Here is a 27,908-nt window from a genome sequence, read left to right as displayed (position 1 = left end):
CCAGAATTTTCTGTCACAGAAATATGAGGAAATTGTTTTTTTAGTCAAGGTTTGAGGTTTGCAAGGGATTCCGGGTACAACAAACTGGTGAAAGTCTCACAAGTCACACCAACCTAGATTCCCCCAGGTGTCTAGTTTTTAAAAATGTGCAGTTTTGCTAGGTTTTCCTAGGTGCTGGCTGAGCTAGGGCAAAAATCTACAGTTACGCACTCTGCCGAAAAGGGTCATATTTCAATGGAAAAAAGTGGTCTGTCCATGTTGCATTTTGGGCAGTTTCCTATCGCAGTCACTAGGCCTACCCATACAAGTGAAGTACCATTTTTATTGGGAGATTTTGGGGAATGCTGGGTGGTAGGGAGTTGTGGCTCTCTGCAGACTCCTGAACTTTCCATCATGGAAATGTGAGAATTTTCTTTTTTTTGTCAAGGTTGAGGTTTGCAAGGATTTCTGTGTTAAACAATCTGGTGAGATCCACACAAGTCACTCCACCCAGAATTCCACCACGTTCTAGTTTTCATAAATGTGCAGGTTTCTTGGTTTCCATAGTTGTCGCCAGAGTTAGGACCCAAACTCCGCAGCGTCCAACTTTATAAAAAGTTTGAATAGAAAAAATCAGTTTTGAGTGGAAAAAGTGATGTATCCAGGTTGCATTTTAGGGCATTTTTTGTTGCAGATACTAAGCCAAACACACAAGTAAGAAACCATGCTTATCAAGAGACCTAGGGGAATACAGGATTGAAGGGAAGGACTTTTGTGGCTCCCCAGAGATTTCAGAACTTTCTGTCACAGAAATTTGGGGTCAATTTTTTCTTTGTCACAATTTGCTGTCAGCAAGGTATTTTGGGTAAAACCACCTGGTGAGAGGCAAGCAGGGCACCCTATCCTGGGTTTCTCTAGGTGTCTAGTTTTTAAAAATGTACACGTTTGCTAAGTTTCCCTAGGTGGAGGCTGAGCTAGGGGCAAAAATCCTCAGTTACCCACTTTGACCAAAAGGGTCATATTTTAGTAGAAAAATGTGATGTGTCCATATTGCATTTTGGGGCTTTTCCTGTCGCAATCACGTATCCTACCCACAAAGGTTTTTGGGAAGATTTAGGGGAATGCTGGGTGGAAGGAAGTTTTTGGCTCCTCTCAGATTCCGGAACTTTCCATCACAGAAATGCAAAAAAAAAAATTTTTTAGTCATGTGGAAGAGGTGTGGCGTAGCGGCCAGAGTGCCTGACTCCGGACCACGGGGTTCACGGTTCAATCGCCAGCGGCAGGTCAGCCCAGCACCATGTGACTCTGGACAATAGCTTGCTTAATCTTCCCGAGGGCCCCACGCGCCGAGAAACCACTTCGGAGGTACCTGTGCACTTTACAAATTCAAGGTTATTATTATTATTATGTTGCAGATTTGCAAGGGTTTCTGCAACAACCTGGTGAGAGCCGTACTAGTCATCCGTCCCTGGAATCCCCCAGGTGTCTAGTTTTTTCAAATGTGTGGGTTTCTTGGTCTCTAGTTGTCGCCATAGGTAGGCACCAAAATCCACAGCTACCAACTTTGCAAAAAGTTTGAGTGGAAAAAGTCAATTTTGAGTGATAATATTGATGCATCCATGTTGCGTTATAGGCTGTTTTTTGTCATAGGCACTAGGCCTACCCTCACAAGTTAGAGCCCGTGTTTATCAGGAGATTTAAGGGAATGCAGAAGGGAAGGAAGTTTGTGACTCCCCACAGATTTCAGAACTTTCTGTCAAAGAAATGTGAGGTAAATGTGTTTTAGTCATAATTTGCTGTCTGTGGAGATTCAGGGTAAAACAACCTAGTGAGAGCCAAACAGGTCACCCCATACTGGATTCCCCTAGGTGTCTAGTTTTAAAAAATGTACAGGTTTTCTAAGTTTTCCTAGGTGCAGGCTGAGCTAGGGCCAAAAATCCACAGTAACCCACTTTGCCAGAAAGGGCCATATTTTAGTGGAAAAATGTGGTGTCCGTAATCCGTTTTGGGTTGTTTCCTGTCGCAGTCACGAATCCTACCCACACAAGTGAGGTAACATTTTCTGGGGGAGCTTTAGAGGAATGCTGGGTAGTAGGACGTTTTTGGCTCCCCGCAGATTCCTGAACTTTCCATCACAGAAATGCTAAAAAAATGTTTTTTAGTCAGGTTTTAGGTTTGCAAGGGTTTCTGCAACAACCTAGTGAGAGCCACCCAAGTCACCCCACCATGTATTTCCCCAGGTGTCTACTTGTTACAAATGTGCAGGTTTCTAGGTTTCCCTTTGTGCCGTCAGAGTTAGATCCCAAAATCCACAGCTACTCACTTTGCAAAAAAAGGGTCAGGTTTGAGTGGAAAAAGTGATGTATCCATGTTTTAGGATATTTCTTATTGCATGTACTAGGGATACCCACACAGGTGAGAAACCAAGTTTAGCGGGAGACTTAGGGAAATGAAGGAGGGAAGGAAATTTGGGCTCCCCACAGATTCCATAACTTTCTGTCATAGAAATGTGAGGTAAATGTGTTTCTTAATAAAAATGTGCATTCTGCAATGGATTTTAGGTACAACAACCTGGTGAGCTCCATGCAGGTCACCCATCCTGGATTCCCCTAGGTGTCTAGATTAATAAAATGTACAGGTTCACTAGGTATCCCCAAGGTTCCAGCTAAGTTTTGCCAAGAATCCACAGCTACCCACTTGCTAAAAAAGGGTCTTATGTCAGTTGAAATAAGTGATGTGTCTATGTTGTGTTTTGGGCAGTTTCCTTTTGCAGGCACTAGGCCTACTCACACATGGTACAATTTTTATCAGAATAGATGTGGGAGTTTAGAATAATAGAATATTTGTTATTACCAATTGGATTTCACTGCATTTTTGTCTTCCAAATGTAAGCCAGTGTGTTTGAAAGAAGACCTTTTAAAATACCCTCTAAATCATATGATTCTAAGTGTACCCACAAATTCAGAGATGCACAAATAACCGTTGCTCCTAAACTCCATATCTTGTGCCCATTCAGAAATACCTAGGTTTCCTTAATACTCATTCACTCACTCATATTTCACCATAGGAATTGGTCTATACTAGTACACAGTGAAAAACCATTGTATGGTGCAGCTCAGTTGTTGGCTCTGGGTATCTCGGTTCTTGGAGAACCTAAGAGCCCTATATAGCCCTGCAACAAAAGGATCTAGCAAACGTAATGGTACATTGCTTTTGTAAATTAGGATTGTGACAAAAGGTTACAGATGAAAACTTTGGAACAAATGGCTGTTTTTTTCCAACTCATTTTTAATATTTCTTCATTTTGACCAGCAGTTTCTTTGGTAAAGCTTTGTGGAATCTTGTTTATGAAATATGTAGCTTTCCTTGATCACCAATGGGTTTTACACTGACCACAAACTAGAAGTGGGTGGAAAGTACAGACAATTGGAAAAATGGGCTACCTCTTTGAAAAATGCCAAAACTATGGTAAATAGTTCGGTTTTTTAAATCAGCTGTGCATGTTCATGAAAGCTGGTAAGATGGTGACTTTAGCACAACAACCCGTTTTTTTAGGCCATTTGTAGGGGAAAAAACAGACCATTTTATTCCCCAAACCCTGGGTATCTTTATAATTGCCAGGATGTTGGAAAAAAGGATGCAAACTTGACATGGATACATTATGTGGACAATAAGTTATGGAGGAATAACGACAAACAACCCCAAGTAGCCCAAAAAGGTCTGAGCACCAGGTTGGGGGAGGGGGCTGTTGGGCGAGGCCCAGCAGTTAAAGGTTTACAGCATGCTTAGTGAAGGGCTGGAGTAAGCAAAATGTTATCAGGTATATGTGGTCAAACAACCTCTATTCAAGTCCTCAGATACAAGTGTAGATTTAGGGTGAATTTATGTCCAGGTTCTGGATATTTAAGTGCTCAACATGAGTTAGTATAATTCACAGACATGTTGGATCTCCATAAGAGTTGTAGTCCATACTCTTGCTACAAACCCTTGCTACCATAACACAGTGAGAGTTGATGGTGGTGGTGTTCACTTGCAAGGTGGACAGTAAACTGTACACTTAATTGTGCAACATTTTTTACACAGCATATAAGGCATAGGTACAGGGTGGGCTTTTAGTATGTGGTGGTTATTAACCAATTGAACTAAGTATCTCTGATAAGAAGCATGACTGGATTATAGATGTGCTGTTTTCTTCTATGAAGATCTTGCAGTGATTGACATGATGGGGATTAAGTAGAAGTCAAGGTTTGGAGTTGATTGTAGTGTTCCTGTGGTGACATTTGGTAAATACTTAGTGTTTGGTCTGCGAGTTTCTCTTTGTGAGATTTGGAAGACAATTGGATTTGATCGGTTCTTAGTATGAGTTGTTCAGAAACGTGTGGGGGTTGTACTGAACCAGAATGGACTAATCACTTTGGACTAAGTGAACTAAAGTTGAAGGTTACACTTAAGGCTTTTTTAAATAAAACTAGTGTGAGAGGATGAGGTGGAAAAAACAAACGTGAACGAATATATGCATGCTGGGATGAGACAGAGAACAACAGATGTTTCCCAAGCTCCAACCACCCAATGGGTGTATGATTTGCAGATGAGTTGCAAGTAAAAAGAACTCTTTTAAGCTGAATGTAGCAAAGGAGTGCCAGTATTAGATTTCTTTGCTTTTCAAGACTAATAGGATTTAGTAGTTGCTCAATTATTTTTAGCTACACAGAGCTTTCCTTCTGGGGCGTGCACCCTGAATATCGACCACAGAACACAATATCAAGGACATACATCAAAATAAATATATTGAGAGGCGAATAAGTCTAGATTTTCTACACATACCTCACATAAATGTACCTGGGAGGTACATGTATCTTCGAGGTATGTAGATGTGGATTTAGGAATGGTAAATCTATACTTCCCTGAATGCACTTACCTTCCAATACTGTTCAACCTCAATATTCTGTCCTCGATATTCTTATAACATGATATTCGGGTGGTGGTTGTTCAGTAGCACAATCACCTTCATGTCATTTTCAAGTCTCTGCTATAGAAGGCAAGGTGTGATGATGCATGCAGTGGGACAGTGGACTATGAAAGCTGAATCAGGCTGAGAACAAACCAGAGTTTTTGAAACATAATGGATCACAATATAAATTCCAAGAGAATACCTATTCAACAACAAATGCCAACATTGTAGAAATAAAGAACAAGACCACAAATCCTCTAGTCTACATTAATTTAATACATCCTTAACACCATCATTCTTGGCCAGAGGTAATTTCAGATATTCCAGGTAACATGATATTTTTGAGATGAAGAAAGCAGCAGCTGGGATTTCTGTATATCTTCAATGTCTCCTTTACAAGGGTCTGATGTCACATGTGCATGGTCGGCTGCACGCCGGCAGCCTCTCAGTGTTTTTTGTAGCCACCTGATTGCTGTTGAGTCTGCTGAGACTGTTGAGTCTGAGCTCCCTGGCATGGGTCAGGCATGCAAGCATCTGCAAAGGCAGTACAAAGAGGTGAAGCAAACATTGAGCCATAGCACATCAGCTTTACTCCCTTGAAGGTGTCAATGCTGGACTCTTTCACTACTACAGAAGCATTAGGCAGAATCCAAAACATGACATAACCTTCGAAGAAATCACACATGCATTGACCTTCTATTTTCACACGTACACCTCGCTGATGTTAGGTATATTTTATAAGCTAGTAGTTGAGTAGTCATTTTGTGCTCTTTTTTGTTATAATATTTAGGACTCTTGCTCTTATTATGCTGCTTACAATTTAAGCAGCAATCCTCAATAAACACATTCTTGATTATAATTAAGTGAAGATAGTTTTCAGAGCCCACACCTAAAGTTGCTGTAATCTATATTTACTGGTATGGGCTGAGTGCTGTCAAAGAATCCTGTGTAAACTGGCAACTCCACACTCGACCGACCATATACCATCATCCTCTTGGCACATAAGGCACTATTTTATTCATTTGTGAGATATCGTTTGGATATCAGATAATTCTACGGTTAAGAAAATAACAAACCTTTGCAGGTAGAAAAGTGTTTTAAACAGCATAGGAAAATGAGAAATGATATTTACAAAAGCCATTATCTAAACACATTACAATTGCACTTTTGGTCTGTTTCATTTTCCTTTTACTTATTGTTTTTTTACATTTGCTGCCACTCTGACCCGCCAGGTTTTTATTTAGCTTTAATATCTCACACTATAGATTAGAGCTATTATGCTACAATTGCCATTATGGCTGCCTAAGTTAGAACAAGTTGTTTTGTGGGTAAATAGGTCGGTCTTGGAACACTTTTCTGGGCATACAATGATATTTCCCCCCTCTCTCAAAACCAGGCAGTTGGAGGATCCTGCTGGTCAGCCACCTGTACGTGGTTTCATTTATTGGAGCAGCTGTGAACTGCCAGCGGTCTCCATGTACCCAATCGGCATCCATCTGTGCACCGAGGATCTGGAACGGCATCCCTATATCTACCAGGACCTACAAAACCTGCACTAGTATAGAAAAGAGCTGAAGGCACACTTCTTTAAAGAACACTACATCACAACACAGTTAAAGTCCGCTTTCCCTTTCAAAATCCTGCTACACTGTCAATCATTTTTTGACTGTATCTTTACCTTTGACCCTGTACACTGTTATGCTGTCTTTCGGCTAAGTACCACAAACATACATAGGGCAAATTCTCTTACCTTGGCCCTTCCCTGCAGACTGCTGGCCTTGGCATGGGTCCGCGGCTTGGCATGCTAAAAGGAAGGCAAGCTGTATATTAGTAAAGGTAAGCTTACCCTGTTCCACACATTGTTTATAGGGCTTGTAGACTGAGGTCAACTGAGTCATACACAGCCATTTAGGCTGGCGTTTGTGCTCCGGCATTCAGTTCTTCATGGAAGCACACAATAATCAGGATGCATCTTCAAGTCCTCGCTCTCAAACCTCACCTGTTCACCAATCTTATGGTCCCATCTCACACAAGCAAGACCAGTTGTGTTAACTTCCTCCCTCTCTGTGCAACCAACATTTAAAAGGAGGATCAGTCCTCAATCCTCCCTTAAATATATAGAATACTGATGCTATGTAGGCCAACCACTTAATAAATGAAGACACTGCAAAAACAATTCACCATATAGCATGCAAGTCCCCATAAGACAGAAAATGTTGAGTGGTTTACATGTTGAGCTAACTAAACATAGTGTTCTAACAGCACAAAAAAGCAAAGCACATTCAAATCACTAACACGTTAAACGGTTTGAATGCATCAAAACATTGTGCACGTTCATGGCAGTGGAGAAGGGCAAAGTTGAGTGTCTAAAGACAAACTGATATGATTGGCAGATACTGCCCCAATCCTCTTAGATTGATACAATAGATGAGGGTGTGGCGCCATTTGAGATCAGCCCTGAGATGGACAGATTTACAGAGGACCAGACACTATGGTCCAGATATATAAGCCTTTGTGTTGTCCTTGCATTGTGCAAGGCGATACAACAACAACCCAAAGACTTCAGTAATATTTACAAAGCCATGCAAGGAACAATTTGTGCCGCCTTGCATGGCTTAGTAAAGAAAAGGCAACACAACTGCATATGCTGTGTCACGTTACATTGTAACATGGATTCACCCATGGATTTTGGAGCATTCCCAGAGTAAACCTGGGAAGGCGTACAAATAGCTAGGCTTTCTCCAGTGAGGGGTTAAGTGGAACTACCTGTACCCAGGGACTGGAAATCAAATGCTACTGGGGGGACTGCATCACTGATTGTGCTATCCACTTAAGTAGCCTTGTAAAACATGCCTCAGCCCTGCCATTTCAGCCTGTGTGCATTTTGAACCTGCCATTTCGACCTGGCAAAACTGGCAAAAAAGGCACTATTTTATTTGTTTGTGATATATCGTTTGGATTTCAAATCCTTCTACATTTAAGAAAATAACAAACCTCTGCAGGTAGAAAAGTGCTTTAAACAGCATAGGAAAATGAGAAATGATATTTACAAAAGCCATTATCTAAACACATTACAATTGCACTTTTGGCCTGTTTCCTTTTCCTTTAACTTATTTTGACATTTGCTGCCACTCTGACCCGCCAGGTTTTTATTTAGCTTTAATATCTCACACAATAGATTAGAGCTGTTATGGTACAATTTGCATTATGGCTGCCTAAGTTAGAACAAGTTGTTTTGTGGGTAAATAGGTCGATCTTGGACACTTTTCTGGACATAAAATGATATTTCCCCTCTCTCTAATACCAGGCATTTGGGGGATCCTGCTGGTCAGCCACCTGTACGTGGCTTCATTTATTGGAGCAGCTGTGAACTGCCAGCGGTCTCCATGTACCCAATCGGCATCCATCTGTGCACGAGGATCTGGAACGACATCCCTATATCTACCAGGATCTGCAAAACCTGCACTAGTATAGTAAAGAACTGAAAGCACACCTCTTTAACCCTTCTGTGTACGGCGCTCTGGTGCTCATGACGAGCTGAGCTCGTCATGACCGTTGGAACGCTCGCATGCTGGGCTGATTCCCCTGCTGTGCTGAGCAATCCATGAAACGGGCGCGGTCATGACGAGCTCGGCTTGTCATGAGCACCGGAGCACCGTGGCTGATGAAGAGTTGAGCTCGTCATGAGCACCGGGGTGCTGTACGCGCCCACCAGCACAGCGGGGGGAAACAGCCCCTCAGCGCAGGGGTTAAAGAACACTACATCACAACACAGTAAAAGTCTGCTTTCGCTTCCGAAATCCTGCTACACTATCAATCATTTTTTGACTGTATCTTTACCTTTGACCCTGTACACTGTTGTGCTGTCTTTCGGCTAAGTACCACAAACATACATACTTAGGGCAAATTGTCTTACCTTGGCCCTTTCCTGCAGACTGCTGACCTTGGCATGGGTCCGCGGCTTTGCATGCTAAAAGGAAGGCAAGCTGTATATTAGTAAAAGTAAGCTTACCCCTGTTCCACACATTGTTTATAGGGCTTGTAGACTGAGGTCAACCGAGTCATACACAGCCATTTAGGCTGGCTTTTGTGCTACGGTATTCAGTTCTTCGTGGAAGCACACAACAATCAAGGTGCATCTTCAAAGTCCTCGGGCTCAAACCTCACCTGTTCACCAATCTTATGGTGCCATCTCACACAAGCACAACCAGTTGTGTTAACTTCCTCCCTCTCTGTGCAACCAACATTTAAAAGGAGGATCAGCCCTCAATCCTCCCTTAAATATATAGAATGCTGATGCTATGTAGGCCAACCACTTAATAAATGAAGACACTGCAAAAACAATTCACCATATAGCATGTAAATCCCCATAAGACAGAAAATGTTGAGTAGTTTTCATGTTGAGCTAACTAAACAAGCGTTCTAACAGCGCAATAAAGCAAAGCACATTCAAATCAATAACCCGTTAAACGGTTTGAATGCATCAAAACATTGTGCACGTTCATGGCAGTGGAGAAGGGCAAAGTTGAGTGTCTAAAGACAAACTGATATGATTGGCGGATGCTGCGCCAATCCTCTTCTTAGATTGATACAATAGATGAGGGTGTGGCGACATTTGAGATTAGCCCCGAGATGGGCAGATTTACAGAGGACCAGACACTATAGCCCAGATATATGAACCCTTTGTGTTGTCCTTGGATTGTGCAAGGCGATGCAACAACAACCCAAAGGCTTCAGTAATATTTACAAAGCCACGCAAGGAACAATTTGTGCCGCCTTGCATGGCTTAGTAAAGAAAAGGCAACACAACTGCATATGCTGTGTCACGTTACATTGTAACATGGATTCACCCATGGATTTTGGAGCATTCCCAGAGTAAACCTGGGAAGGCGTACAAATAGCTAGGCTTTCTCCAGTGAGGGGTTAAGTGGAACTACCTGTACCCAGGGACTGGAAATCAAATGCTACTGGGGGGACTGCATCACTGATTGTGCTATCCACTTAAGTAGCCTTGTAAAACATGCCTCAGCCCTGCCATTTCAGCTTGTGTGCATTTTTAAACTGCCATTTCCACCTGGCAAAACTAGCAAAATAAAACCTTTTGACAAGCCTAAACTTTCCTTTTTAAGACATATATGTCACTTGACATTAGACTGACCGTTGCCCACTCCAGCCATAATTTCTTAGTTTATCTCAGACTTCTCCACCTCTGCCTTGGGAACTTCACCAAGGGAAAGATTTTCTTGTTGCTTTCTGGCGGTATTGTCTTTCGTGATTCAGCAAGAGAGTAGCGCATAGCCTTGAAAGCTGAAGCTGAATTTTGGTGAACTCTCCTCCAAGCCTCTCTTGAAGGGCGTATGATTCTCAGGGGCATTGCTTGGCCAGTAAGATGGGGGTGAGTTTAAGAGTTTCCAACAATCACCCTGGCGTATACAGTTTAAGCACATTATGTAGCAGGCAGGGTGCATGAGAGGGACTTGAGGAGCAGTGGAAAGAAAGACGAATGCGGATTGGTAGAGGTGCAAAGTGATAAAATAACCAACATTTTTGAGAAAAGAAAGGAGAGTGTGTGCGTGTGTGTGTGTGTTTTTGCCTGCTTTTATGTAAAAACATTCCTGGTGAATTCCAACAGACACCTCACTGAAATCACCTGTACCCAACTATTTACTGGAAAATACATTTATTAGGGGGTGTAACACCCTAAACACCCCTCCACCCCCAAGCTATGCCTCTGAGGACTCTACAGGATGTAAGGTACTTACGGTCTTGAGAACAAGCGTCCTGGACCTGGGTCTTCTGGCTATATCCTCCGCCCTTAGCAGACATGGTTCCTGTTGGCACTGAGTGGCACAATCTGCGTCAAGAAGATGGCGGAGGGTGTATGCTTCGGTGATGTAGGGTTCGTGGGCTCAGCGTCTTCTTTATATACACGAGTCGGTGCCATGCCCGGTACTTGAATCAGCATTCAGGAGTGTTTAATGAGCCTTCAAAATCCAGGAAAATTGGTCTAAGGGGTTGCGCTCAGCCCTGTAATTGCTTTGTTTGCTTCCTCTGGGGCAGGGTGGGTGTATCGCATTGCTGACGTTTCTAAACGGTACTCTTTTAAGTTTCTATTCTGCTGGTGTGGTTCACAGGTCAATTAAGCTTTTTCATTTGTGAATCATAATCATTTTCTCTAATTATTCTCAGCGCCGAAATGTCAATGTGATTCTTGGCTTGTTTTTAAGTTGGGTGACTGAGTTAGTAATATTAAAATGTGCTAAAATAGCTCCCCCAAACAGGCAAAAATCCACTAAAGATGAAACCCAGTTCTACTGTCACTTGCATACCTATTGTGAAATGTAACTTCCCAGGGCACATTTTCTGCTCTGATTCTTCTCTTGTTAACATGCTCGTAAAACAGAATCTGAGAAGGCTGCCACAGTGAAGTACATGAAATGCAGCACTGACCTATACTTAAAAGCTTATCATTTAGAATACTTTTACATATTTCTAAACATTTTTAATGCGGTTGTTTACATTAACCAGATTAATGAAATTCAGTTTATCGATCATAGAAGACTGAGATGGCCATGCCGGGGTTCAGAATACCACCATGCAGTCGACACCACGGTCAAAAGTGCTTAACTCGGAAAGCCATTTTACTGACATAAGGTAAGTATCCACACAGAAGGATATGGAGAAAAGTGATACTCAAAGATGATCCATTCTGAAGTCCAGCTCCCATAATGCATCTCTCTGGTCCTCCATGATACACACGAGGCAGTTCGGCTGTACGCTATAACGCAGTACCCTAGCATCCTCCAGATACAATTTCCAGGCACCAAGTTACAGTTTCTGATATGTTGCAGCTATTATATCCACCCATATAAGATTGTAAAGTAAATTCTATGGATTAAGGAACTACAATGGTACGTTTAAGTATGCACATAACAAAGGATTTCTAAGTACACAGTGAAAGGGCTAAGTGAGAGATTGAATGCAAGGGAAAACTCTAGAGATCTAGGGGCAGATTTACAAGAACTGGTGCATCTCTGCATATTGCCAGAGATGCGCCATTTCAATTGCGTGACGTAAAAATATCCTTGCACTGCCATGGATGCGCCGCATTTACAATGCGCCGCATCTTGGAGCAAGGACAGACAGAAGCGTGACGCATCTTCTGCCGGAAAGGTAACACATTGCTGGAGGCGTGTCGTAAGCACAACGCAACTCCAACAATGGTCAGGAATGCCTATTCCGCCCTTACTGCATCACTCCTTACACCTACTTCAAGAAGGCGCAAGGTTTTGATGCAGTGGCGATGTAAAAGTCACTCAGTGAAATCTTGTACATTTCACTGAGTCATTTTTACGAGGCTTCCTTGCGACGGCACGCCCACCCTGCATACATTATTCCTCACACAGGTATAATGTAGCGCAGGGCTTTACAAAGTGACATATCTCCCTAGATGCGTCACGTTGTAAATAAATCGCATCGTGGCGCATTGTTTACGGCTTCGCTGCATCACAGAAGTGATGCAACAGCAGCGTAACGTTGTCTCAAGGGTCTTGTAAGTCTGCCCCCTAGATGGTTTTTAAAGGAGTACACATAGGAGTTGGACTAAACGGAGAAAGCTTCTGGTAGCCAGTGGGGTGCAAAGTATGAAATAAGCGACCTATACACTAGGGGTATCTAACATATGTCCATTAGGGTCGGGAACATATTAGTTTTACGGGATAATTACTGATTAAATAAATGTTATCTTTAGATTCATTGTGTGTAAATTTACTTTTAGGCCCAATACCAGTTCCAGGAACAGTTTGAAAAATCTTGGTATAAAGATTGACTTAGCCTTAACTCTATCTTCTCAAATTGATGCTAATGTCAAATCCCCTTTTTTTCGGCTTCATTCATTGAAACGGATTCTGCATTTTTGCATAAGATTTATCTTCTAAATCTGTTTACTGCTTCTTGCCCTGACTACTGTAATGAGGTCTATCTTGACCATTCTGAAAATGTGGTTAACATTTTACTGTTAGTCTAGAATTGTGCAGTTAGACTAGTATTGGGCTTAGGCCCAAGGGGTCTTATCACTCCAGCAATGACTTTGTTGCACTATTTGCCTATCAAAAATTACACCCTATTCAAATCCATGTGTCTAATCAACAAGGCCATGTTTAACTCTCCTCAATCTCATCTTAGTCAACATTTTCATCGGTACTGACCACACAGAGACTTGTGTTCCAAGCACAAATTTCTGCTCACAATATCCAAGACTCGTCTACAATCCCTTGGTGGATTTGCATTCTCAGTGGTTGCTGCCTCATGGTGGAACTGATTGCCACTTCATCTTCTCCAAGATGTCAATCTGTTCAAATTTCGTAGCCTTCTTAGGATATTTACTATACCTTCTAATCTTTTTAATGATCAAACCTTTTAAGTTGTACGCATAATTTTTATACTGAAATAGCTGTATCGATTGTATTGTATTGTTATATGTTTTACCTGTGCTTTTATAGCCTTATCAGGCCGAAATAAAGTATCTCTTGACTTGACTTGTTCAAATTTCGAACATTGTTTAAAAAGTGACTGTTTCCAATTGTATAGAATCCCTCACTAGTATTGTTAATTTTTCTCTTTGCAGTAGTTTTCTCCTAATAGTTAGCTATTGTTTTCAGTTTTGCGTTTTTAGCCCCAAAATATCCTTAGTAGGTGAATGTAAACTCTTTACAAAGTCTCCATAAATTACAAAACAAATAAATAAATGTAGCTACTCTGCAAAGTGTTCATGGATCTAGCTTGTCTGCATCAGCTATGGACTACCCTGCTAGAAAGGAACCTTTGAGTAGGCCATACAAATGGATCCAAGGTGGAAGTAGATCGCTGTGCATGAAATGTCCTAATACTTCGAAATCATCAGGCCCAACCCATCTATCCAAGTGTGGTAATGAAATCTGGAGGCAGGTGAGTAAATTAACGTCCTTTATTCAGGAAGAACTTCACCCAAGACGGGCAGTGACCAGTTGGCTCAGATCCCAGGAGCAACTGGGAAGGTCAGCTGGAATCTTGACCTACTGTTCCCTGCCAGCATAGCCACATTACAGTGTTGACAACGGCATCATTCAAATGTACAAGGATCAACAAAGGGCCTTGACTCTACTCAGTAAGGCTGAGTCAATATCAAATAAAACAAAACAGATGCCAATACTGAACATCATTTTAGCATTATTCCATCAAAGGTACCAGGAAACATGTATTTCTTAAGTATTTATCTTTATTCAAGTTTTTTTTTATTTTTCAACAGGTCTATAAACATACAAACAGATAATACATGACATAAATATCATACAAATTAAATTAGGATACATTCTTCATCCCTATTACAACTTCTCATAAAAAGACACCACAGACATCCCAGCTTTTCTTTCATCCAATCATTCATCCCTGAAACAAACCCAGCTTCACACACTCGCAAGATTCATCAGTGAGCCACTGTTCAACAATTGTTCGACCCACCCAAAAACAAAACGCATGTAGCCTCCTATACAAAGTAATCTAACGACAATTAAACGAAAATCAGTCTTCCGAAAAAGATTAGTATACTTATATCAGTACATGAAACCTTTTAGACAACAGCTTAATTTGTACAAAAATCAAATTGGCTACACATAGGGTAAGGTTGACGCCTTTCAAACCCTATTAGTTGGCAGGGTTCTCCTCAGGACCTACACAATCTACAAAAGAAAGAACAATACATACTCTTACTATTCTGGTCCTTATACCACCAAATATAAAGCGGTATGCCAACACCACACCAGTGCATAAGCCTCCTACCTTGATACAAAGCGGGATAGACTGTTCTAATCCTTGTTTATCCTAGGTGTCTAAAAAATGAAATCAAAAACAGAAAGAAAATCATAAGTAACCTATACCCGTCAGAACTAAGTCACATAATACATTCCCTGCAAAGATAGTTGTATGGGCTTACTTTGTATGCTCCTCAACTGGGAAGGCCAGATGGAATCTTGGCCTACTATTCCCTGCCAGCATAGCCACATTACAGTGTTGACAATGGCATTATTTAAATGTAAACATCACTTGACCATAAACAGGCCACGGCGCAGCTCGGGCACAAGAACATGTAAGAACGAGGAACACCGTGCAACAGCGCCACTGGGAGCGAGCCACACCACTACACTACACCAAGCTAACCATCTTCTGCTCTGTGGCAATACAACAAGCACTATTTAATCAGGAATTGCAAGCTCAGCAGTCTCCATGATTAGGATCAAGCATTAAACTATGTCCAAGTTGCTTCTCTTTCTAATTTTAAAATGTTCACTGATTTGAATTTGTTTGTTTTGCAGAGTTTTATATAGCGTGAACTTGACCCGAATCGGGTATCAGAGCGCTTTACATAGCACCAGTTACGTTACATCAGGACACACATTCATTTTTTTTAGGCATGGGGAGATTAAGTGATTTGCCCAGAATCACAGGATGTTTTTAGCGTCATTACCGAGACTCGAAACCAGTTCCCCATGTCCGAGGTCGAGCGCCCTAGCCGTCAAGCGCCCTAGAGTTGCTGCTCTGTTTTGTTTGCTCAGTAATAGTCAAAAGGGCTTTGAGGACTTTCAAATGCGAATGTAGAAGTGTTGCTCTCATGACATATGACAAAGAAATAGGGCCGGCTTCAGTGCATGCCCAGTGCGACAATCTTTCTTGGTGCCCCCATGATCTCCTTCTCCATGGATTCCATCACTATCCCCCTCCAACAGTGTCCCTCAACTCTCCAAAGCCCCTCTCTCACGCGTATTTCATTTGTTTTACAGCTGAGCTCCAATGGGGTCTCCAACCAGTAGCTCATGAGCTACTGTAGCTATCTACCTACCTCTGAGTAACTTACATGTGTGCAGCCCAGCTTATTAAATTAGAAAGCTTTTGCTTGCCTGAATTATTATACATATAAAACATTTAGATTGTACAACACTAATAATATTAGTAGCTCTGAATGTGTTTCATTGAACATATGAGGGGCTTAAATCACATACATTATACAGAGGCAATGAATAATTTGTATGTAAACCAGTTTATATAAAATGTTACAAAAGACAATGAAGACAAACAGATTTAGGATTCACATGTCATTCATACTGGTAGGCAGCATATTTTAAGAGTGCTTGGTCTGGAGAAGCATATACTCAGAATTTACAATTAACACAGTGGTTAGGGTTGGGCTCACTATATTTATTTCTACCCAACCAAATCCTTTTTAGCAACATTATTATGGTGAAAGACTGGGGTGGCAGAACACAGTGTTCTAGCATATAGCTTGCAGTTTGCATGCAGGTATTTGATGACAGTTCATAGCTCACTTTGATATATTAGGATTGGAATTTATGAAATGTGACAAAATCGGTAACCCAATGAGCTATCTACACAAAATTCAATTCTGTAATGTACATTGTTCATTTGTTCATGTTCTTTGCTGCAAGTATATTAACCCTCAGCCCTATTTTATGATGAGCCAGAACTCTTCCACTGCAGAAAATTCGAATCTCTCTCCAGCAGGTACATTAATCACCAGAGTGATCTTGACATTTTTATTTGTATCTGAAAATTGATGGATACTCAAGAAACCCTGCAGCAGGTGCTTTTAAGCCGGTATGATTTTTCGAAATCGGTTGCACCGCCCTAAAGCCATCCCTGCAGAGAAGCAATGTTCCCCGTGGAAATATTTATAATCACTGAGATAATTTGAATTGTATTTCAGTAGGTTACTGTGAAAAACATCAGTGGCTGGCCAGAGAATGGCTACCATAATTCTAGATATAAAGGAAGAAAGGCATATGGAAGATTTAAAAGTGCCAATTTACTTTCAAAGATTTTTTGATGGAAAAGTATGCTGCATGTACAATTACAAAGGAGGTAGACAGTGGTATCAAAAAGTGCATAAGGCCCAGTGATTGGTCTCAACCGGTGTGAAGAAAAGCATTAATACAAGAAATCGTTTTTTAAAAAAACGATTTGATAGAGCAAAACCAACATTGGCTACAAAATAAACAGATGATAAATCGCCTAATCGGATAGCATGATGTGTTGACATTTCGACACACAAGTCAGAATAGGACAGGGTCTCCACCAGACACACAGTAAGTGATGTATGAAACCTATCAAATGAATGCGCTGTAAACATTTACATTGTGCCTTTTGGGAGGTTAATACAGTGATTTAGTGCACAAGACCCTGCTTGCAGGCAGGTCGCTTCACACACCGCGCAGCTCCACCTTACTGCGCCCGTGCCTCTAGCCCAGTTGCCGCTGCCAGTTCTTGCCTGCTCTTGACCCTCTGCTCTGGTATCTTATGCTCATTGTGTGTACTTGCCAGTGTACATGTGTTGTGCTGTTGTACTGTGTACTTTACTTTTTTGTACTTCCTTGTAGCTGTTTCCCTTTTTTCCTTCCTCCTGTACCCCTTAGTCCCCTGTTTCCTGCCGCTGCGTCCCTGCGGCCCCGCCCCTCGCCTTGTTCGCTTCGCCATTCCTGCCTCTGCGTCCCCGCCCACCTAATCCCCATTCGCCGATCCCCCTCCCAGCTGCTCCGCCCCCCACACCCCCTACTTATGGCAGCCGCTGTGCGGCCGCACCCCTGGCGTGCCAGAGGCAAGCCCGTCTGCCTCCGTCCGCGCCTGGACCGCGCCCAGTGCCAAAACCCCTGGACCCGGTGAACGCCAAAAAAACAGACTCCGCTACCACGCCAGCACCCTCCACACACCCAACTCAGGCCGAGACCACCGCTGCTTCCAGGCCGCCCCGAAGCACATACACGGTCATTTCTCCTGCCGCACCTGCAGCTTCACCTGCGACAGAGTCACCAAACCACCTCCGCTGCATACTCTTTAACACACGCTCCGCGAGCAAACACACCCTCAAACTCTGGGACCTGCTCGACACCCTCGCCCCAGACGTTGCCTTCCTAACCGAGACCTGGTGGAACGACTCCTCGGCACCCGACATCGCCATAGCCGTCCCGGACTGCTACAAGATCACCAACAGGGACCGCACTAACGTAATCGGAGGAGGAATAGCCATAGTCCACAAGTCCACCCTCAAGGTCTCCACCCACTCAGATGACACCCTCAACTCCGCCGAACACCTGCACTTCCGGATCCACACCGACCCCAACACCACCCTCAGAGGGACACTCATCTACAGACCCCCCCGGACCCTGGGCAGAGTTCAGCGACTCCATTGCCGACCTCATCAGCGCGCACGCCCTCACCTCCACCGACTACATCCTCCTCGGGGACCTGAACTTCCACCTCGACAACAACAACGACACCAACTCCGCCACCCTGATCGCCAACCTCGGCCTCAAACAACTCATCACCACTCCCACCCACGTCGTCGGCCACACGCTCGACCCCATCTTCTCCACAAGCCCCCACGTCTCCTTCAGCCACACCACCGAACTCCACTGGACCGACCACCGCTGCATCCATCTCACCTACGAGAAACCCACCAAGCACCACCACACCCAACAACTACCCCACCGCTGCTGGAGCAAAGTCACCGAAGATCAGCTGACCACCCCCCTCGCCCAGAACCCTCCCACTGACCCCACCGACCCAGACGCCACCGCCCGCAACCTCAGACAGTGGATCAACGACTGCACCATCACCCTCGCCCCGCTCAAGAAACCTGCCAACAGCCGCACCAGCAAGAAAGCCACCCGGTTCACCGAAGAGCTCTAGACCTCCAAACAAGCATGCCGGAAACTGGAGAAGAAATGGCTCCACGAACGAACACCGGACAGCCACGCAGCCCACAAGGACGCCACCCGCAGACATCACCACCTCATCAGACTAGCCAAGAGATCCTCCTTTAAAGCCCGCCTGGACAACAACGCACACGACAGCAAAGAGCTCTTCAGCATCGTGAAGGAACTCTCCAACCCCAGCACCAACGCCAACGACATCCCACCCTCACAAGAACTGTGCGACGCGCTGGCCACCTTCCACCGCAAGATTGCTGACATGCATGACAGCTACAACACCACGACCGCCCCAACAACGCCAGACCCCACCCGCCCTACGAACACCACCCGCATAAATGGCCTGACTGCCTGGACCAACGTCAACGATGACGAGACACGCAAGGCCATGAACTCCATCCACTCAGGATCACCGTCAGACCCCTGACCTCACCACATATTCAACAAAGCAGATGCAACCATCGCACCCCAACTACGGAAGGTTATCAACATCTCCTTCGAGACAGCCACATTCCCGGAAAGCTGGAAACACGCAGAGATCAACGCCCTTCTCAAGAAACCCAAGGCGGACCCCAAGGACCTCGAGAATTTCCAGCCCATCTCCCTGCTCTCGTTCCCGGCAAAGGTCATTGAGAAAATCCTCAACACACAACTGACCGGCTACCTCGAGGACAACAACATCCTAGACCCATCCCAGTCCGGATTTCGAAGGAACCACAGCACCGAGACAGCCCTCATCGCCGCCACAGACGACATCAAGCTCCAATTAGACAACGGCGAAACATCAGCCCTCATCCTCCTGGACCTGTCAGCCGCCTTCGACGTGGTCAGTCACGGCACACAAAAGTCATGCCTTCAAGAAGCCGGAATCCAAGAGAAGGCCCTGGACTGGACCTCATCCTTCCTCTCCGGCAGAACCCAGAGCGTCCGCCTCCCACCCTTCCGTTCCGAAGCAAAAAACATCATCTGCGGTGTACCCCAGGGCTCATCCCTCAGCCCGACGCTGTTCAATGTCTACAAGGCCCCCCTCACACACGGCGCCCGCCAGCACAACCTCAACATTATCTCCTACGCCGACGACACCTAGCTCCACCTCTCCCTCACCAAGGACCCGCACACCGCCAAAACCAACCTCCAACAGGGAATGAAGGCCGTCGCCGAATGGATGAGGAGCAGCCTACTGAAGCTGAACTCAGACAAGACGGAGGTCCTCATCCTCGGTCCCACCCCCTCAGCCTGGGATGACCCCTGGTGGCCGACCACGCTGGGAACAACACCGACACCCACCCACCACGCACGCAACCTAGGAATCATCCTAGACTCCTCGAAACAGATCAGCACCGTCACCTCCTCCTGCTACAACACGCTCTGCATGCTCCGCAGGATCTACAAGTGGATCCCTGCTGACACAAGAAGAACAGTGACACAGGCCCTCGTCAGCAGCAGGCTGGACTATGGCAACGCACTCTATGCAGGAATCTCGGCCGAACACCTGCGACGACTGCAACGCATCCAAAACTGCAACGCATCCAAAACGCCTCCGCTCGACTTATCCTCAACGTCCCTTGCCAAAGCCACATCACCCCCTACCTGAGAGATCTACATTGACTCTCCGTCGAAAAGAGGATCACCTTCAAGCTACTCACCCACACACACAAAGCACTCCACAACACCGGACCAGCCTACCTCAACAGTAGACTCAGCTTCTACACTGCCACCCCCCAGCTCGGCTCTGCCAGCCTTGCCCTTGCCACTGTCCCCCGCTTCCAACGAACGACCTCCGGCAGCAGATCCTTCTCCTTCCTCGCCGCCAAAACCTGGACCACCCTCCCTACCCACCTACGGCAGACCCAAGACCTGCTCATCTTCAGAACACTCCTCAAGACCTGGCTCTTCGAGCAGTAGCGCCCCCCCCCCCCCCTCAGCGCCTTGAGACCCTCACAGTAAGTAGTGCGCTTTATAAGTAAATTGATTGATTGATTGAAGACTCATCGATCACTCATTCAGAGGTTTACTGACTTAAAAAATGACTTCACTAAAGCTCAGATTTGGAGTAACTACAGCAACTGCTAACCAATAACACCTAATTGGACAGAAGTGTGTGAAGGTCCGAGTGAGCATCTTTTGACATGTTCTAATGGAACACTTTGCAGCATACCAATAGTATTGGCACGTATAGAGAGATGATTAGCCAATACTGTGACAGAAGGAGGTGGCGTAAGTGAATTATTAGAACAAAGAAGATGACCAATTAGAAAAGACATGAGAAGAGAGGAGATTTACAGATGTTGCTTTGAGGAGGTGATGCGGGTCATTGCTTATCAGTCTTGTATCTCAGAGAAGGATTTGCATAATGCATTTAAATGGTAAACGTTTAGGTATTTTAATGTAAGTTACCATATGCGCACTCAGACAGATGTATGATTACAGGGCGTCTTTTAGACATGTTAAGCGTTGACTGGAATGTACATTGTCACCAACCGTGGAATGTCATGAAGGAATTTGATACAATGCTTCATACTAATTGACTGCAGTGTTATGGTTACTTCGGGATTAGGACATTTCACTGAATTGCAGGCGTCAGATTCCACTTCATAGGAAATGCATTATGCTGATTAACAAACCATGGCTCCAACTACAGACTAATCCGATTAACAATGGCCATGAACTCGCAAGTCTCAATTGATAGTTTAGGTAAATGTACAGTACTTGTCTTCACCAATAATAATCCGGGCTGACAGTCCATGGCTATCAGTAGACTGCCTCAGTCACTGAGCTATTGACTTCCCACAAAATAGGTCTACCACAGTGGTGAAACAAAGGTCCCCAAAGCCCCCACGGTGCAAGGGGGCCCCTAGCTCCAGGTGGGCCCCTCAGCACCTTGCACTGGCATGACAGCTCCTGACTGAGTCCTTAGGGGCCCCCATACATGTAGTTTGCAGGGGAGCCCCTATACGTTCGTGGTCTCCCAGGGAGTAGCTGTAGTCAGAATGTCACGGCTCTGAACACTTTACCCTAGAATTTGGTCAAAGGTGAGGACGGGGCACATCGAGCTTTGCAGAGGAGGTCATGGACACATGTTTCTTTGCCGGTACATTTGTGTGCTATGCTTCATGCCCATATTATTATCGGTTAGGACCATGCCCCTATTGCAATAAAGCGCTGGCAGTTGTCATGACAGCATTATAGAGTTATTTTTTGTAACATACAGCTGTCCCTAATTGCACTAGGGAACAGAGTAAGTCATAGCGGCCGAGGCATGCAACCTTGGCAAATGACAGCAATCAGAGCCCTCCTTCAATCAAATATTCAATCAATCAATCAAACAGGGTTTGTAAAGCATGGCTAATCACCTGCCAGGGTATCCAGGCACTGAGCCTTCATAAAGATTTGAAAGCAACCACCAGGGGCCAAAAGTACAAAGGTTATCCTTTGCGATTACTAAACATCGAATTTTACGATTTGCTATTTGGTAATCAAAAACTCTAATGTACAAATTTGTCTTTGACACATTTTGCGATTCCCATTGGGTCGCAAATATACCTACCTCATCAACATTTATGAAGTAGGAATCGGTTTGCGACCCATTGGGAATCGCAAAATTCACAGGGAAGGTGGCTTGCTGGGGGCAGCAGACCACCATATCTGTGATTGCCTTTCAATAAAGCAATGTTTTCTTTGTAAATGGAGCCCATTTTCCTTAAAGGAAGACAGGATGCGTTTCTAAATGAAAAATGCAAAGTTTTCTTTCCATTTTTTCAGAGTAGGGAGCACTGCCTGCTCTTAAAAATGGGGACCCCTTCCCATTTGCGAATGGCTTACCACCTACCTGTGCCCAGGGCCTGTAAATGATATGCTACGAGTGAGCCTGCAGACCTGATTGTGCCACCCACTTGAGTAGCACTTTAAACATGTTTCAGGTCCGCCAATGCGACTTGTGTGTGCAGTTTTAAACTACCATGAAGGCCCTGGCAAAATAAACCTTTTGCCTGGCCCAAAGCTTCCTTTTTAATGTAAATCAGTTGCCCGTAGAGTAGGACGTGGACAACCCAGAGGGTATAATGCAGTGTATTTAAAATGCTGGACATGTACTTTTAAGTTTTACATGTCCTGGTAGTGAAAAATGATTACATTCATTTTTCACTACTGCAAGGCCTACTCTCCCAAAGGATAACATTGGAGTTACCTTATTACATTTTATAAGCATATTTTCCAAATGGGAATAGGTGACCAATTCATGCTGGGTGTCTCTGGAATTACAACAGTGAAAATGGCAGTTTTTGAAGGATGGCATTTCCCTGGCCTTAGTCCTTTTGTGCATGTAGTCTGTCTTCGGTCACATGAGTGGGTGTAACTGACAATTAGACTTTGTGAATTCTTCTCAGCCAGTCACACAATAAAGGAATTAGGTGTGCCTGAATGGACCATCTGCTAGCAGGATGGGGGGCAGAGCTGAGCACAGCCCACTTGCAACAGAATAGCATTTGCTCTGCCTTTATTCAAAGAGCCTTACAAGCTCACGTTGTTACTGCAGCTAGCTTGGAGACAGAGCAGGCAGGCAGGAGATTAATTGCACTTTAAAGTCACTTTCTATAAGCTTCTCCCACCTTCCAGAACCAGGGCACCATGGTATAAACACTAAACCTCATACACCAACCCTTCACTACACTTCTGGACCATTGGATACTCTGCCAGGAAGGACAACTGATGTGCTGCTACAAGGACTGCTACTCTGCTTGACTGCTTCTCTAAAGGAACTGCTAACCTGCTGGGCTGACCTGCTGCCATCTTGCCTAGGAAAGAAGAACCGGACCTGCAACTTCATCTCGAACCCAGGAACCTAGAGTGATTGAAAGGGCTAGTCTGATGGCTTTCTGATCTGAACCTCGGGTACATAAAAGGCTCACCAACAGCTCCTGGACCCGTCTTCAGCGAGTTCCTGAACCCTAAGCCTCTCAGGCTTTAAACCCTTGGTGTGGCTCTCGAGCTCTTGAAATCAAGCTTTTGGGGTCTTCATGACCATGAAAGGGCCAGTTCGCAACAGAACCATGCCGCTAGCCCTGAATATCAGTGTGAGCTGCCGGCAGTCTGTCTCTCCACACAGTAGCATCGACAGCCCGCGGGGACCGCCAACGCAAAGCTCAAGTCCACCCATCTGCGATGCAAGGCCTACCCATCACATCATACCCACCACCGTTAGCGATGCTCTCCTCACTCTCTGCAGCCTTCTCCAATGCCACAGAAATTGAGAAGGTAAACCTTCAGCAGGACTAATCTGTGACTGTATGCGACCAGCGCTCCATCATGGTCAACCTGGACATTTGACTTTGACCTGGTCCAGCACGACCAGATAGCCGCGGTTGGCAATTTCTGCTTTTAGGCACTATTTCACAGTTTATTCTTTAAAAATGTATAACTCTAGTTCTACTGATTGGCTTTTTGCCATTTTGGTCTTGTTTTATTTATTAACTTCAACTCTACTTTTCTAACTTAATGTGGATTCCTTTCTGTGTGGTGTTTTCAATCTTTTACTGTTTGAAGTGTTGCACAAATACTTTACACATTCCCTCTAAGTTAAGCCTGACTGCTCTGTACCAACTTGCCAGGGGTTGAGCACAGGTTGATTTGGGATTTGCTAGTTCCTTACTCTGACCTGGATTGTGCTTGCTGCTTGACCTTGGCTCTTACCCAAGTCAACCAGTGACCCAATATCTAACAAAGCCTTTTTGAGTCGTAAGCATATAATTAGAACCACATTTACCTTCTTAACTAAGTCTACTTATGTTCACTGCTACCATAAATGCAGATCATTTCTGATAATGGAAGCAAATTTGCTAAGGGAATTAACCTGGAATGCGAAATTATCTAGAGAAAGGGAGCAGAAAGGTCACCATTTGAAACTATGTAACTTCTACACCTCCAATTGATAAAGATAAACGAAATGTGTAAAAAACATGGAACTTCAAAGTCTACCAGGGCTAAGTTTTTCCTCTCTAGATAAATCTCCTAATGTAATATATTTAGATAAAACGTAGTATGGCAGAGCCATAAAACTGACTTTTGAAAATATCAGGTCACATTAAATACTCAGGAGGAAGGATAATGGAATGAAATTAATTTGAAGATAAAATTAAAAGGTCAGCGTCAGAAAAATAGAAGAAGAAAAAAGAAATGAGCAGCAAGGGCTCATCTCCTATTGCTTAACCGAATTAATAGAGATTTGAGTAGTAAAATATAAACCCCATCCGTGAGTGGATGCGGGGATTGTTATGGTCTGGAATTCTATGAAGGGTGCTATTATTCACATTACATCAAGTGAAATTAGAATACAGAGGAAGGTGATTGGAAGAAGAACTATATTTGAGTTGCTCTGACCAGCCACATGACTAAGATTCAAAAAATAGAGTAGGATTAAAGTTGAAAAGGAGGCATATTCAGAAGGCAATGCTTAACGAGCGATTGATAGAGTTTAGGTTTCCTTGTAAAACACTGCACAACGGCCTATATCACCTGTTGTGCATTGTGGGATTGCAAAAAACACAGTTGATGGACAGAATGTAGAACAATGTCATACATTCACCCCAGTACAAGGATCTGGGCCTAAATCCATCGTTTTTTTACACTCCACACCACCCTGGGTTAGACACTGGCTATATGCAAATCAGCTCTGACCCTGTGCCTCATGGGAACAGTCCAGTCCGAACTACCAAGCCATGTCTTTCCCAGACCGGAATCAAGCATCCAAGGACCAGTTTCTGGCTATCAGCCTTCATCAGCCTGGATAGCTTGACTCCAGTGGTGTGGAGAGCCTGGGACTCACGTCTGAGCATCCCCAGCCCACTCGGGGTGAAATTGCAAAAAACACAGTTGATGGACAGAATGTAGAACAATGTCATACATTCACCCCAGTACAAGGATCTGGGCCTAAATCCATCATTTGTTTACACTCCACACCACCCTGGGTTAGACACTGGCTATATGCAAATCAGCTCTGACCCTGTGCCTCATGGGAACAGTCCAGTCCGAACTACCAAGCCATGTCTTTCCCAGACCGGAATCAAGCATCCAAGGACCGGTTTCTGGCTATCAGCCTTCATCAGCCTGGATAGCTTGACTCCAGTGGTGTGGAGAGCCTGGGACTCACGTCTGAGCATCCCCAGCCCACTCGGGGTGAAATTGCAAAAAACACAGTTGATGGACAGAATGTAGAACAATGTCATACATTCACCCCAGTACTAGGATCTGGGCCTAAATCCATCGTTTTTTTACACTCCACACCACCCTGCGTTAGACACTGGCTATATGCAAATCAGCTCTGACCCTGTGCCTCCTGGGAACAGTCCAGTCCGAACTACCAAGCCATGTCTTTCCCAGACCGGAATCAAGCATCCAAGGACCGGTTTCTGGCTATCAGCCTTCATCAGCCTGGATAGCTTGACTCCAGTGGTGTGGAGAGCCTGGGACTCACTTCTGAGCATGCCCAGCCCACTCGGGGTGAAATTGCAAAAAACACAGTTGATGGACAGAATGTAGAACAATGTCATACATTCACCCCAGTACAAGGATCTGGGCCTAAATCCATCGTTTTTTTACACTCCACACCACCCTGGGTTAGACACTGGCTATATGCAAATCAGCTCTGACCCTGTGCCTCATGGGAACAGTCCAGTCCGAACTACCAAGCCATGTCTTTCCCAGACCGGAATCAAGCATCCAAGGACCGGTTTCTGGCTATCAGCCTTCATCAGCCTGGATAGCTTGACTCCAGTGGTGTGGAGAGCCTGGGACTCACGTCTGAGCATCCCCAGCCCACACGCTGTGAAATTGCAAAAAACACAGTTGATGGACAGAATGTAGAACAATGTCATACATTCACCCCAGTACAAGGATCTGGGCCTAAATCCATCGTTTTTTTACACTCCACACCGCCCTGGGTTAGACACTGGCTATATGCAAATCAGCTCTGACCCTGTGCCTCATGGGAACAGTCTAGTCCGAACTACCAAGCCATGTCTTTCCCAGACCGGAATCAAGCATCCAAGGACCGGTTTCTGGCTATCAGCCTTCATCAGCCTGGATAGCTTGACTCCAGTGGTGTGGAGAGCCTGGGACTCACGTCTTGGCATCCCCAGCCAACTCGGGGTGAAATTGCAAAAAACACAGTTGATGGACAGAATGTAGAACAATGTCATACATTCACCCCAGTACTAGGATCTGGGCCTAAATCCATCGTTTTTTTACACTCCACACCACCCTGCGTTAGACACTGGCTATATGCAAATCAGCTCTGACCCTGTGCCTCCTGGGAACAGTCCAGTCCGAACTACCAAGCCATGTCTTTCCCAGACCGGAATCAAGCATCCAAGGACCGGTTTCTGGCTATCAGCCTTCATCAGCCTGGATAGCTTGACTCCAGTGGTGTGGAGAGCCTGGGACTCACTTCTGAGCATGCCCAGCCCACTCGGGGTGAAATTGCAAAAAACACAGTTGATGGACAGAATGTAGAACAATGTCATACATTCACCCCAGTACAAGGATCTGGGCCTAAATCCATCGTTTTTTTACACTCCACACCACCCTGGGTTAGACACTGGCTATATGCAAATCAGCTCTGACCCTGTGCCTCATGGGAACAGTCCAGTCCGAACTACCAAGCCATGTCTTTCCCAGACCGGAATCAAGCATCCAAGGACCGGTTTCTGGCTATCAGCCTTCATCAGCCTGGATAGCTTGACTCCAGTGGTGTGGAGAGCCTGGGACTCACGTCTGAGCATCCCCAGCCCACTCGGGGTGAAATTGCAAAAAACACAGTTGATGGACAGAATGTAGAACAATGTCATACATTCACCCCAGTACAAGGATCTGGGCCTAAATCCATCATGTTTTTTACACTCCACACCGCCCTGGGTTAGACACTGGCTATATGCAAATCAGCTCTGACCCTGTGCCTCATGGGAACAGTCTAGTCCGAACTACCAAGCCATGTCTTTCCCAGACCGGAATCAAGCATCCAAGGACCGGTTTCTGGCTATCAGCCTTCATCAGCCTGGATAGCTTGACTCCAGTGGTGTGGAGAGCCTGGGACTCACGTCTGAGCATCCCCAGCCCACTCGGGGTGAAATTGCAAAAAACACAGTTGATGGACAGAATGTAGAACAATGTCATACATTCACCCCAGTACGAGGATCTGGGCCTAAATCCATCGTTTTTTTACACTCCACACC

At 44.7% G+C, this 27,908-nt stretch overlaps 1 long non-coding RNA gene across 1 annotated transcript; it reads right to left on the bottom strand.

The window, feature by feature from the left end:
• Positions 1-5,186: 5,186 nt before the first annotated feature.
• On the bottom strand, positions 5,187-10,849 carry LOC144754940 (uncharacterized). The gene is made up of 4 exons (XR_013594809.1): positions 10,693-10,849; positions 8,847-8,900; positions 6,681-6,734; positions 5,187-5,464 (listed from the first exon to the last, which is right to left on the bottom strand). It is a non-coding gene; the product is annotated as an uncharacterized LOC144754940 (long non-coding RNA).
• Between the last annotated feature and the right edge of the window lie 17,059 nt (positions 10,850-27,908).

The sequence above is a fragment of the Lissotriton helveticus genome, chromosome 5_1, assembly GCF_964261635.1.
Source record: "Lissotriton helveticus chromosome 5_1, aLisHel1.1, whole genome shotgun sequence".
Taxonomy (NCBI): domain Eukaryota; kingdom Metazoa; phylum Chordata; class Amphibia; order Caudata; family Salamandridae; genus Lissotriton; species Lissotriton helveticus.
The sequence above is the reverse complement of the archived record's forward strand: the minus strand, read 5'-3'. Positions and strand labels throughout refer to the sequence as shown.